Genomic DNA, 13,298 nt, shown 5'->3' with positions numbered 1-13,298 from the left:
TCACAAGCTGCTCTCTGACTGCCATACACGATGTCACATACACATAAGCTCGCTCTCTCTCTCTCTCTCTCTCTCTCTCTCTCTCTCTCTCTCACACACACACACACACACACACACACACACAGAGAGAGAGAGAGAGAGACCACAGCATGAGTAAAGAAATATAATTAAAAAATTAAAGTCATAAAAATTAAGCCTATATGTCTAGTAAAATTCTCCCTGTATGCTTAACTTTCCAAAACATACTCCTAAAATAAAGATTCTTTTCTTGTAAGGAAATCTTAATAATAATTTAAAATTGTAGACAAGATTGGACTTAGCTTCATTATCTTGAGTCAATGATACCAGTACACAGCCATTTTTTTCCTTTGTAATTCTTCTTAAGAAAAAAACATTATTCTCGTTCATTTAACAAATGACTACTATGTGCTACTGTGTGTTAGGACTGTGTTCACAATGAGCATTTCGTGTTTATGTGAAGGGTCTAACTTCCCCTCTTTTGGTTAGCATAATAATAAATTATTTGCCAATATATTTTATTGATGGTGCACATGAGGGGGTAGGCGCTCATGCCACGGTACACATATGGAGGTCAAAGGACAACTTGTGGGAGTTGACTCTTTCCTTCACTGTGCAGGCACCGGGAATCGAACCCATGTCATCTGGAGTGGCAGATATGGCCTTTACCAACTGAGCCATCTCCTAGTCCAGCATGTGCCTGCATGCTATTTGATCTCTTTGTAAGTGCCTTTACCCTCACACGACTCCTTTCAATAGCTGTTTTAGTCCTTTTCAAGCAGTACTGTATCACTGCAGGGACATTTTGGATCTCTAAGATACTTGTTCAGGAATACTTATTGGAGGAAAAAATGTATGACCCAATTAAGACATTTGACTCTTTGCCTTCTAAAACAAGGTACAAATGAACAGAGCTGGAAATCCATGAATTTATGGGAGTATAGGGGAAGTATGCAGCAGCAGGCTTGTACAGATAAAGAAAATACAAAGGTTTAGTTTAGAACGTGCCCCAATATTAAGGCGGGTGTGATAAACAGTGGGGAAGTGGTATATCACCCAGCTTAGTCTGACGCACAGTTGAGATTCACGAGGAGTTGCCAGCTAGACTAGAGGTTGTGACCCTGCTCGGGGAGAGAAGGACAGGCCTAGCTCAGGCGCCTCATTCCTAATCCAGTGTCTCCAACAAGCAACAAGCCTCACTAATTTAAGAGGGGCATCATTTTGGTACGTCTCCATGCACATACCGCCAGGACAAAGTAAGGACCGTCTGCACACACGGGAGTTTCATGTTACGGCATGAACAGCTTTCAGCAAATATTTCCACTTTCTTTCACACTGATAGCTTATTGTATTTTTGCATAGGAGGAACTCCAGACTGGAGCAAACAGTGTAACATAATCCTGTATTGTCTTTGAGGAAGCGAGCCAGGATTCGATTCATGCTTGACTGTGATATTCTAGGAATCCCTTAAACTGGTTTAAGGAATGAGTGCTTTCTGAGGATAATTTTAGCCAACAGACATGGGCTTTTCAGAAAGGAGATGCAGACATCACGTGTGTAGTTCCCCTTGGCTACATTCCTCTGGTCCCTTCTGTGTGGTGCATGCTATATACATTTTGGAATTTTAAGGGATTTCGGTGATATTTCAAGAATTTTTCATCACCAGTGACAGCTGAGGAGAAAGCTCAGAAATCTGTGTGTAAGAATTAGGCCATGTACTAGAGTATCTTACTCTGTCTCAGGATACACTTATGAGGACCACATATCCAGCTACCTCTCATAAACAGAAAGATTCCCCATCGCACCACTGGTTATGAGTTAGATAATCAAGTCTCAGTCATTGAGGGCCCAGTTAATTCTTCTTAACAAAGTCCTCCATCAATGTAAGAAGAGAACAGTAAAACAGGTCCTGGAATGTTGTGGGGGAGGGACACACAGGAAGAAACAATTTGCAAATGAAATTTTTGGTTAGCACACAAAGAAATGAATTTCATTGTGATATTTTTGTATACATGAAACATTATGTACTTTTTAAAAGTTTTTATTATTTATCTGCTTATTCTTATGTCAGACCACTCTAGCTGTCTTCAAACACACCAGAAGATCCCATTACAGATGGTTGTGAGTCACCATGAGGTTGCTGGGACTTGAACTCAGGACCTGTGGAAGTGCAGTCAGTGCTCTTAACCACTGAGCCATCTCTCCAGCCCCAACGATGTGTCATTTTAACAAATGATATTAACATGATAAGGATCTATTTTTTCTTGATCTACTGGCTTGTGCCACCCTTTTTATTAAAAAGATCAGGAGTAAGGTTATGTCATTCCCTAGATTCATCACCAGGATGAAAGAACTGTGTGTCAGGACAGATTTACACATATGAGATAGTTCATTTCCAATCGTAACATATAAAAGCTCTCTTTACAAGTAAAACTCATCATCAGTGGCCAAGCCGACCTATGGCTCTTACAGAGGACTGGGTTTTGGTTCTTAGCACCCACATGGCAGCCACAGTGGCCTGCAACTCCAGTGCCGGGGTACCTGACACCCTCTTATGGCAGGCACAGGACCACAAACTCACGCAGGCTCATTCACACTCATGGAAAACACAAATGTTATTTTTTAAAGTGGGTTAATCGTCTTCTGTTCTGAAGCACTAAATTCATCATAACATCATAACAAAATGCAGGAAAATCTCTGGATTTCAGAGTCAAAAGATGTTCTCAATGCACACATGGATTTAAACGTTTCTCCAACTCCTTAGTGAAATAGCAAAGTGATGTAAAGATTCTCCAGCTACTGAAGTCCAGAGTTGGCTTTCCTGCCTTTCATACATCTCACAGAAGCACATATAAGGGTTGTGTGTTTCCTAGAATAGCCTTTTGAGTGAGCGTGGTTCTGTAGGCTGTCCTCTTTCTACTGGGTAGGCTTATAGACCATTATAAATGACCCAGATTCCTTAATCTCAGTTTCTCTCCTATAACTCAGTCCATTGCACCTGGTCCTTTCCAGATCTCTCTATGGGATCTGAGAATCAGCATAAGGGAATTCTAGTTCTCCAGCCACCAGCTCCAAGGGTAATAAAATCTTTGTCTCTGAGCAGAAGTCTCGGTGGCTTCTGTTGCCGGTCCTGACAGTCCTGGTGAGTTGAGCTATTTATTTGTAAGTAGAAGATAACCAGAGTCCCTTGACATTCCTTAAAAATATAACTACCATAGATAGGACAGCAACAGAGGCACGGTTTCCTAGAAGAGGAAGATACCTTTATAAGAAAAGGAATCTGACTTGGGGAAGGTTCATAAAAATTGGAAATTGGTAATGAACAAACTAACTACTACCTTCTTCTCTTCTCTTCTCTTCTCTTCTCTTCTCTTCTCTTCTCTTCTCTTCTCTTCTCTTCTCTTTCTTCCTTCCTTCCTTTCTTTCTTTCTTTTACAAATGTTTACTAACATCTGATTTTCTTCCTTCCTTCCTTCCTTCCTTCCTTCCTTCCTTCCTTCCTTCCTTCCTTTCTTTCCTTCCTTCCTTCTTTCTTTCTCTTTGTTTTCCGAGACAGGATTTCTCTGTGTAGCCTTGTCTGTCCTAGAACTCACTCTGTAGACCAGGATGGCCTTGAACTCACAGAGTTCTACCTACCTTTGCATCCTGGACACTGAGATCTATGGTGTGCACCCTCACCACCTGGGTTATTTTGTGGTTCTGTTAATGATGTTTTTTAGTGAAGTGTGTGTTTGTGTGTATGAATGCTGGTACATGTGTGCATTGCTACACTGACCACCTTGGGTGTTCGTCACTGTATTCCTCCTCCTTTGAAGCAGGTCTCTTTTGTTTAGGGCTATATAAGGCAGACTAAATCAGAGTCTCTACCTTCGCTTTCCTTGCCCTTGGAGTTATTATATAAAGGGGATTATCTAGATATAAGTACTGTGAGACTTCAATCCTCAGTCTGACAGCCAAGACAGCTACTAAATGAGAAGTGGATGGGTAGCATATATAGTCTGGATACACTGGAAAAATAGGTAATTTTCTTCCCATTGTGTATGGAACATGTGGGCAAGACTTCACACCACTCAGATTAATGTAAAGCTGAAATTCAGAAATTCTTCGTTTGGAAATTTCTCTCTCTCTCTCTCTCTCTCTCTCTCTCTCTCTCTCTCTCTCTCTCTCTCGTTATATTAAATTAAAGGCAGGTTTATTGGAAAGCTGCTCTCGGGCAGGTCACTGGCCCTAAAAATTGAGGCCAGGGAAGCTGCTATGGGAAACTGGGGGGCAGGGGAGAAGAGAAAAAGAGAAAAGGCACATCCACAGAGAGAGAAGAGAAGAGAAGAGAAGAGAAGAGAAGAGAAGAGAAGAGAAGGAGGAGGAGGAGGATGGGAGGAGGAGGAAGAGGAGGAGGAGGAGAAAGTTTTCATCTTATATTTCCAAATCAGGTTTGACAGTGGGCAACTGAAGCCATAGAAAAGAGAATGAGAGACTCCAAACCATGGCAAGACCATGGTCAGCAACAGAAATACCAAAGAGGAATGATACCCAAGGTCAGGGGATGTAGCCACATTGCCATAGGAGCCAGGATGCTTAAGCAGTAGATGGAATTTTAGGAAGCCTGGCCTTTCTGGGAAGAAAAAAAAGACAGAGAATGATTTGTAATATTCAATTGTCCAAGTTTAAATCCCGACTTGATCCTACTTAAAACCACAAGGAAAAGAGATAAGCAAATGAAAGGAATGTGAAAAGCTAAATTAGTTTTCAATGAAGCCAAAGAGATAATGTTGTGCATTTAATGCTCAAAGCTGTACCTTTTAAGCCTGCTATATCATAGCCTCATTCTTAATCCCATCTCTGCTGCCTGTGTTGTTCCTCTCTCTCTAGTAGCTTCAATTATCTCTCCCCATTTGCTGCTCTGATTAGTCATAGCCCCTCACCCACCCCCAAACATCTATCTGTTGTTGTTTCCTCATGACCCTTAGCTACCGTTGAATTTCTTTCTCCTTCTACCTAAATTGAGTGTACACATGTCCAGTGTACACACAGCTCTTGCATTTGTGCCTAAAGTCATTATCATTTGTTTTTGGTAATTTATTCTGCGGAATTGAGTCTATGAAGTCAACCCTGGCCACCCCAAAGTTTCCACGCCTCCTCATCTCTATCTGTGATACATGTCGATGTGACCCCTCTCACAACCCTATAGTCTCTTCCATTTCAGCTATGGGAATCTGAGCTTTTGACAGCGTTGGCTAACTGACAGCCACCACTGAAGCTCTGCTTACCCTACCCTTCACTTGCTACACTTGGAGGTCAGAATGCAATGTTTATTTTTAAAGATAAATAAGCAAGTCATGGTCACAAAGCCCAAATGGTGGCCAGGATACAGTGTCGTCCGGCTGAGGAGCTTCTGCAGAATGAGAAAGCACTAAATCTCCCCAGAGACGGTGATATCTGGCAGAAAGAGTCTGATTTATGTCACATACATTTGCATAATTTATACTCATGATCCTTCTTGCTTAAATTTCTCAGAAGAAAAGCTACTTAGCCTTTGGGAAAATTGGAGTCAACACTGAACTGTGGCAGCTATCAGGCCTGAGGGACTGTTGTCTGTAATAAACCCTTGTAATGGACTCATATGAGACTGCATAGAAGTGTCTAAGCCTCGTTGCTCTGCAAAGGGAGACATCTTTGCTCATCTTTGCAAAGGTAACACTTTGGGAGCGATGCCGATCTCTCCATCAACTGAAGCCCTCTGCTCTCTGACTAGGAAATAGCTTTAGTCAGTGGTAGAGCGCTTGCCTAGCAAGCACAAGGCCCTGGGTTCAGTCCTCAGCTCCGAAAAAAAAAATAGCTTTAGATACAAGGCTGTTACTGGTCACCTTATCCTGTTGCAATAATGACTTCTTCATGATTGCATAGTCTCCTGGGTAGTTCTCTGAATGTGCATTATGCTGGCTCATGTTTCTGTAGTTATGAAGCAAGGGATGGCTGTGGACTGGATGTCGGGAACGGCTTCAAAGACAGGTATGGCTGTTGGCTGACTGTCAGCTGGGGCCGTGAGATAATGGAAACACGTGTTCCTCGTTGGCAGCCTGCTAGTCCAAGCTTGGTTTTCATTGTGGCTGAACAGGATTCCAAGAAAGAGAGCAACAGTACAGCTGAGGCTCACGGCTCCACCAATACCATTTCTACCTCACGGTCCAGATCGAAGCAAATCACAAGGCCAACTTAGAGCGTGGAAATGGAAAACTGGGCACCCACTCTACAGAGGTGTGTATGTGAGAGTAAGTTCCTAATGCTGTGAAGCTGCTAGATACAAAAAAAGAAAAAAGAAAACACAGAAAGTGTTCTGATTACCATGTTCCATGTAGGAGCAGTTCTAACAGTTTTTTTGTTTTTTGTTTTGTTTTTTTACCAATAGACGTGTCCCAATGTTGTTTAGCAACGGGGATAATTTGAGCATTGTGATTCACTACAATGTTCAGTTGTAAGAATTTTAAAAGTCTTTACAATAATTTAGAAGAATTTTGAACTTCTGCCTTAAACCAGGGAGTGTTCATCTGTAGGGAGGGAAGGATGACCTCCTGGTGTGCTTTCTGTGGACAGACGAATGTTCTTTACACTTGACGTACGTCTCCCATCTGCAGGTGAGGTGCACTTTCCCATGAGCAGTGTCTATTCACCAGAAGACAATGTAGGGGTCATCTAGGCTACTAGTTTTCAACCCTTCTCAGTTCCAGGAGATCGAAAGCTTCTACAGAGGTGGCCTGTGCGGTTTCCTTTGGTGGGAGTTAGGTATAGACAGGGAAGAGCAGAACTGTTGGCATATGAAGCCTTTGGAAAGATCTTAGTGGTAATGCCACACCCACCACACCCGTACAGAACCAAACGAGAGCAGAACTGCCTTAACCTATTTTGCTAGAGGTCTTCGATATATAATTTTACCAAAAGTAAGTGAAATATCCAGAACCCTAGACCTCAGAAAATAACCCAATGGGCAAAGGACTTGAGTTGGCATTTCTCCAAAGGGAAAAATATGCAAATCGATATTGCAATTGAAAAGCAAGCACAAAGCAAACCCTATATGAAATACATCTGATAACCATTAAGATAGCTACTATTAAAAAGAAAAGCAAACGAAACCCAGAAAATGACAAGTATTGTCAGGAGTGTGGGGCAATTGGAAACCCTTTGTGTTATTAATAAGAATGCAAAATCGTGCAGTCATTATGGTGTCTCAAAAAATTCAATTTAGAATTCCAAGATGACCCGCTGTTCTACTCCTGAATACACGCTTGGAAGAACTGAAGTAACTGGAGGCTCTACCGCAGTGTAGACGTGCTGTGCCACAAGCTCTTACTTCCATAGAGTAAGGCATCCTTCCATACTGTCCCCCGCATACTGACTCATGTGCCTTAAGTTATACTGTCAGGCATGTTGTTACAGCGGCATGAAAAGTATCTAATACAGAAAATTGGTAGCAAGAAGTAGGGTCCTCACTGTGAGGGACTCATTAATATGACTCTTAGCCCCTCAAAATCGTTTTGTGGGAGCTAAATAAATGAAGTCGGAGAGAGGGGCTAGGAAAGACCTAAAATGCTGTACACAGAACTTAGGGGGCCATTCTGATGAGAATTCAGCCTTCGGGGCTGGATATGGAGCTTCAGGATTTGCCATTGCTGTGATGGGGTTCGGTCTTGCTTTGGTGACGGTCTTTATTTGTGGTCCATTCGTTTAGGAATGGGGATGTTTGCTATGTACCTCTGCATCTTGGAAGTCTGTGACTTGTGCCTTGGCTGTATGAAGTCTCACAGATAAATATGCCTAGACAGTGAAGACTACTGAGGTTGGACTGAATGTATTTTGAATTATGAGATGGCCATAGCCTGTGGAGGCCGGGGCCAGAATGTTATGGTTCAAATATAAAATGTCAGGTCATGTGTTTGGTCTTTGATGCTCAGTTGGTGATAATGCTCTGGGACATTGTGGAACCTAGTAAGTAGAGGTAACACCATTTACCGTGCTCTAGAAGTAGACGCAGGCAACCACACAGGGCAAGTAGACGCACACAGAAGGAAATCCTGAGATATGCTACAGCATGGCTAACCCTCAGTAATGCTACACTAAGCCCAACAGAGCAGACGCAAAGACACAACTGCTTATAATTTCACTCACTCTGAAGCACATATAACAGGGAAATTTTCAGAGTGAGGAAGTCAAAGGTGGTTTCCAGGAGTGGGGGTAGGGAAAGGCATTTTGTGCTTAATGGAGGTAGTTTCAGCAACAGATGATGAGAAAGAACTAAGTTCCAAAGAAAGATGATGCTGGCCACACAACATAACTACAATGTTTGTCAAACAGCATGCAGACACTCTCGATTTGTGATTGATCTTAACCTTTAAACATAGCTGAAGTGCAGCTGGGTGGTGGTGGTGGCAGTGCACGCCTTTTATCCCAGTGCCGGGGAGGCAGAGTTAGGCAGATCTCTGGGTTTGAAACCAGTCTGGTCTAGAGAATGAGTTCCAGGACAGCCAGGGTTACACAGAGAAAACACATCTCAAACACAAACAAACAAAAATAGCTAAAGTGACTGGGGGTAGCCACCAGGAAGTCCCAGATGCCAGAAAAGCAAGAGGCTCCCAGGACCCAATAGGGATGACATTAGCTGAAATACCCAACAAAGGGGAGAGAGAACCTGTAGAGACCATATCCAGAGGTTAGGCAAGGCCCCTTGTTGAGAGATGGGGCCACCCACCCTTCACAAAATGTTTACCCAGAATTGCTCCTGTCTAAAGGAAATAGAGGGACAAAGAGTGGAGCAGAAGCTGAAGGAAAGGCCATCCAGAAACTGCCCCACCTAGGGATCTGTCCCATATTCAGCCACCAAACCCAGACACTTGCTGATGCCAAGAAGTACTTACTGATAGGAGCCTGATATGGATGTCTCCTGAGAGGCTTTGCCAGAGCCTTACTGGTATAGATATGAATGCTTGCAGCCAACCATCAGACACAGCACAAGGACCCCCAATTGAGGAGTTAAAGGACTGAGGTAACTGAGGGGGTTTGCAACCTCATGGGAAGAACAACAACATCAACCAACCAGACCCCCCGGAGCTCCCAAGGACTAAACCACCAACCAAAGAATATACATAGGGGGACCCATGACTCTAACTCCATATGTAGCAGAGGATGGCCTTATCTGGCATCAATGGGAGGGGAATGTGAAGGCTTGATGCTCCAGTGTAGGGGAATGCCAGGGTGGGTAGGGAGGAGTGGGTAGATGGGGGAGCACCCTCTTGGAGGCAGGGGAAGGGGTTATAATGGGAGGTTTTTGGAAGGGAATCTGGGAAGGGGGATAACATTTGAAAAGTAAATAAATAAAATAACCAATAAAAAATTTAAAGAAATATCTAAAGTGCTAAATTTTATGTGTGTGTTACCAAACATCTAAAAAATATAAACACGGGATGATAATTACTGGCCAAATTAAACAATTATTTTTCATTTGAGAAATGAAGGTTTTGGTTTTTGTTTTGTTTTGTTTTTTTTTATAGAATAATGCATGGTTTCATTATTAAGCTTTATTAAGTTCATGGAGAAATCGAAAGGTATGAAGGTATCTCAGTCACCCTTCTACACACAGTCTTCCACACCGTCATCGTCTCCCACCACAGTGAGCATGCATGTGGCTGACGAAGCTATGCTGAGGCCGCAGCATCGCCTGAAGCTCACAGCTGACACGCTGGCTCCGTCCTGGTGTTGGACGTTCTTCAGGTTCAGATAAATGAACAATGGCGCTCTTCACAGTATTTCACTGTCTTAAAAATCTGCCGTGCTTCAGTGTTCAGCTTTCCATCCTCTGTGACTTGGCAACCGTGAATCATCTCACGGTCGTCATCGCTTTTACCTTTCCCAGAATACCGTGCAGTTGAATCATACAGCAGATGGTCTCTTCAGACTCACTTAGTAGTAGACATTTAATTATCTCCTGTGTCTTTTCATAGCTTGATATCTCATTACTTTTAGTTCTTAATTTTCTGGATGAACTACATCCTTTCCCCATCCATTCACTGAAAGCCATGGTGGTTGCTTCAGAGTTCTGCAATTATACATAAAGCTGTCATAACATTGGTGCGTAAGTTCGTGGGTAGATGTAGATTTTCAGCATCTTTGAGTCAATGCCAAGGACTGTGACTTGACTACACAGTAAGAGTATCACACTGGCTTCTGAAAGGGCTGTAGATTTCTCATTCTGTCCAGTAGAAAATGAGGGCTCCACTCCCTTGCCAGGATTTAGTGTTGTCCCTGTTTCGGGACTCTGTTTATTTAAATAGTAGTGACATGTCCCTCACTGCTGATACACATTCCCTGGTGGTGATGAGGGACATCTCTCTGAGTCTTCCCAGCGGTATTTCTCTTCTTTAGAGAGGCACCTGCTAAGGTTTATGACCCATTTAAAAAATTCGATCGTGGCTTTGTTCCATTGATTTGTCTCATTGATTCTTTAAATTTTTCATTCACTGATTGCTACTTTATTTTTATTTCTTTTCTCCTGCTACTTTGGATTTAATTTGCTTGCTCTTCTCAAGTTTCCTGAGGTGACTGCCTAAGTGATTACCTTTGCATCTCCTTTCCTTGAATATGTACCTGCTACGGTGGGTTTTCTAAGATGGTTTTTCCATATGTCACACACTTGGCGAGCTATATTTTTGTTAGTCCAATATGTTTTGGAAGTTGTTTTCACATTTCTTCCAGGAATTATTTTAGGGCTGTGATGTTTAAACTCTTGTCTGGTTCAAGCATATCCTCCGTGTTTTCTATTGCTGCAAAACTTCTGAAATAAGTTTTATGGCCCCGAATGCTATCTAGTTGCCTTTATCCAGTGGGAAGGTGGCTCAGCAGTTAACATGCTTTCTATATGAACCAAAAGACCAGAATTCACGTCCCTAAAACTTATATAATGCCAGGATGGCCGTGGTTGCTTGCCTTGTAGCTCCTGCCTCAGAAGATGGAGGCAGCGGATCCCTGGAAGAAGCTGGCTAGTGGAGATAGCTTTATCTGCAAGCTCAGGGTTTGACTGAAAGACTCTGCCTGAAATAAATAGAGAGAGAAAGAGAGGGGAGAGGAGAGGAGAGGAGAGGAGAGGAGAGGAGAGGAGAGAGAGAGAGAGAGAGAGAGAGAGAGAGAGAGAGAGAGAAATGGAAAGTAGTGGAGAAGGCCTTCCCAGATTATCCTCAGGCTTCCACATGCGTGCTCATGTAAGGGGGCACCTAATGACACATGTGTGTCCACACATATACAAACATTCCTGCATATATATTCAAATAAGAAGACAAAAAGGTATATAGCTATATGTAGAATAAGTGAAACATATATAACAATATGCCAATGTTAACAAGAAGAAAGGGAGCTATGTTAACTTTAGAGAGCACAAACTTTAAAACAAGGAAAGTCACTGTGGTGGTTTGAATAGGTAAGGGCCCCGCTCCATGGACTCAAGTGTTTCAATGCTTGGCCCATCACAGACAGCTCAGCTAATCATGCCTCCGGAGATGGGAGAGCTAAGGGGTTGATCTTTTAATGCTCCAAGGGCCTTGTGAGGTGATATCCACGGAGATACAAGCCTTCCTGTACGGGATGTTTGTGTGAACCACAGGGCCCAAGGCAGAGTACTTTCACACAGGCTCACTGCTCTTTGAATAGAATGTCTCCTGTAATGTAGGGCATTGTGCCTTTTCTGGAAGAAAAAAAAAAAAAGGAAAACTTATGCTAACCAGGGGCTTTACAACGATGTGAGGAATGAATGCTACCATTTCTGTTTGACTGATCATCTCTGATGATGCCCTTGGGAAGCCCCAGCTTTCAGGATGATTTATTTGTCCATGTTTAGTTTTCATTCCCATAACGGGTTATCTGGCAAGCAGAGTGGTGGGCAGTGGAAAGAACGTAAAGGATGGAAGCAGGATGAAGAGGGGCACCATGTTTTTAGGACACAGCTATTTTTTTTTCTGATCTCTGAGGTTAAGTTTCTTTTCAAACAAAGAATAAACAGAGACCAAAATTGGATTCTGACAGATAAATGGGAGAGAGCTCTTCAAGGCGCAGACATCATGTAGATGTGCAGAGATAAGCAATGTGGCTGTCTCTTGTGTTCTCCTCAAAAAGAAGTCCTCAGGCTCTGGCCGTTTGGCATCTCTCCCACTCGCAATGCCTGCTGCGTGCTATAAAACAGACTGTACCCTGGCTTCTTGGCAAGCTAGTTTCCTAGGGGTTCTCAATAAAGTCATTACGGTATTTCCATACGCCAAAAGAAATTTAAAACCAAAGATATCCCAGGGTAAGTCAGAAACACCTCACCCTTGGCTCACTCCCGGGAGCCAAGCACGGGATCTCAAGAGTCTGAGAGCTGGGAAAGAGGGCAAACAAAGAACATGACCTTTTGAATCTGGGATTCAAAGCCATAGCATGTGGCAAGAGTACTGACCTCTACCTGAGCTCTTGGACTTCCTGTGGGTCCTTGTTGTGTAGTTGAACGTCCTCCCCACTTCTCCACAGATAATTTATTTATGATTGGCATTGAAATGGTCACTCACAGTGAATCATAAGGTTTCCTCTGTCACTGGATTTATAGCATAAGAAAAAGTAGAAAATCTGACAGCACAAGACAGATCTTGAATCTGTCTTTGACTAAATACCAGTGGAGTGCATGTGGTAATTTGAGTTGAAAGGAATCAAAACTTTACGGTTATGCCAATAGAATTTTATATCTTCACCCTCAAAGACAGATATAACCTGGCAGACAGTTCTGTCTAGACTTCGACAACTTCACTCACAAAACCTTCCAACCTTTAGTTTCTCTATACACGACTGGCTTCACTCTGGGAAGAAAGAAAAGTAACACGAATGCCATACATTAGAGGGATGTGGTATTTAATTCATTAATTAAAGGCAAATGCTTCAGGGAGCCCCACAATTCCTTGTGTTACCAACTGCTGAGAGCTCTATTTCAGCTTCACCGTGCAGCAGTGTTTGGGAACAAGGCTTTGGAGCAGAAAAGAGGAATTTCTCCTGCCAGAAGTGTCATTACCCGAGGCCTCAAAACTGAGAGTGGCTGAAAAGAGTAGAACCTGGTTACAAAAACTGACTGCCGATGCTTTTGACCTCAGGGATCTATGATGGCCTTCTCTTATTGACAAAGAAAAAACATGCAACTCCTCGCATCCCCCTGATGTTGCCTCATTTGCTTCTTTGCAAGCGAATGCTATGGCTTCTCACCTGCCTCTGCCAACTCTCTG

General features: G+C 42.8%; 1 protein-coding gene; it reads right to left on the bottom strand.

The window, feature by feature from the left end:
- The window catches only part of Erich1 (glutamate-rich 1), a gene marked incomplete at its 5' end in the record, with an annotated part of 52,793,804 nt that overhangs the window by 19,224,940 nt on the left and 33,555,566 nt on the right, over positions 1–13,298 (bottom strand).

The sequence above is a fragment of the Rattus norvegicus genome, chromosome 16 (assembly GCF_021556685.1).
Source record: "Rattus norvegicus strain SHRSP/BbbUtx chromosome 16, alternate assembly SHRSP_T2T, whole genome shotgun sequence".
NCBI lineage: Eukaryota > Metazoa > Chordata > Mammalia > Rodentia > Muridae > Rattus > Rattus norvegicus.
Note: the sequence above shows the minus strand (reverse complement) of the source record. Positions and strands in the feature narration are given on the sequence as shown.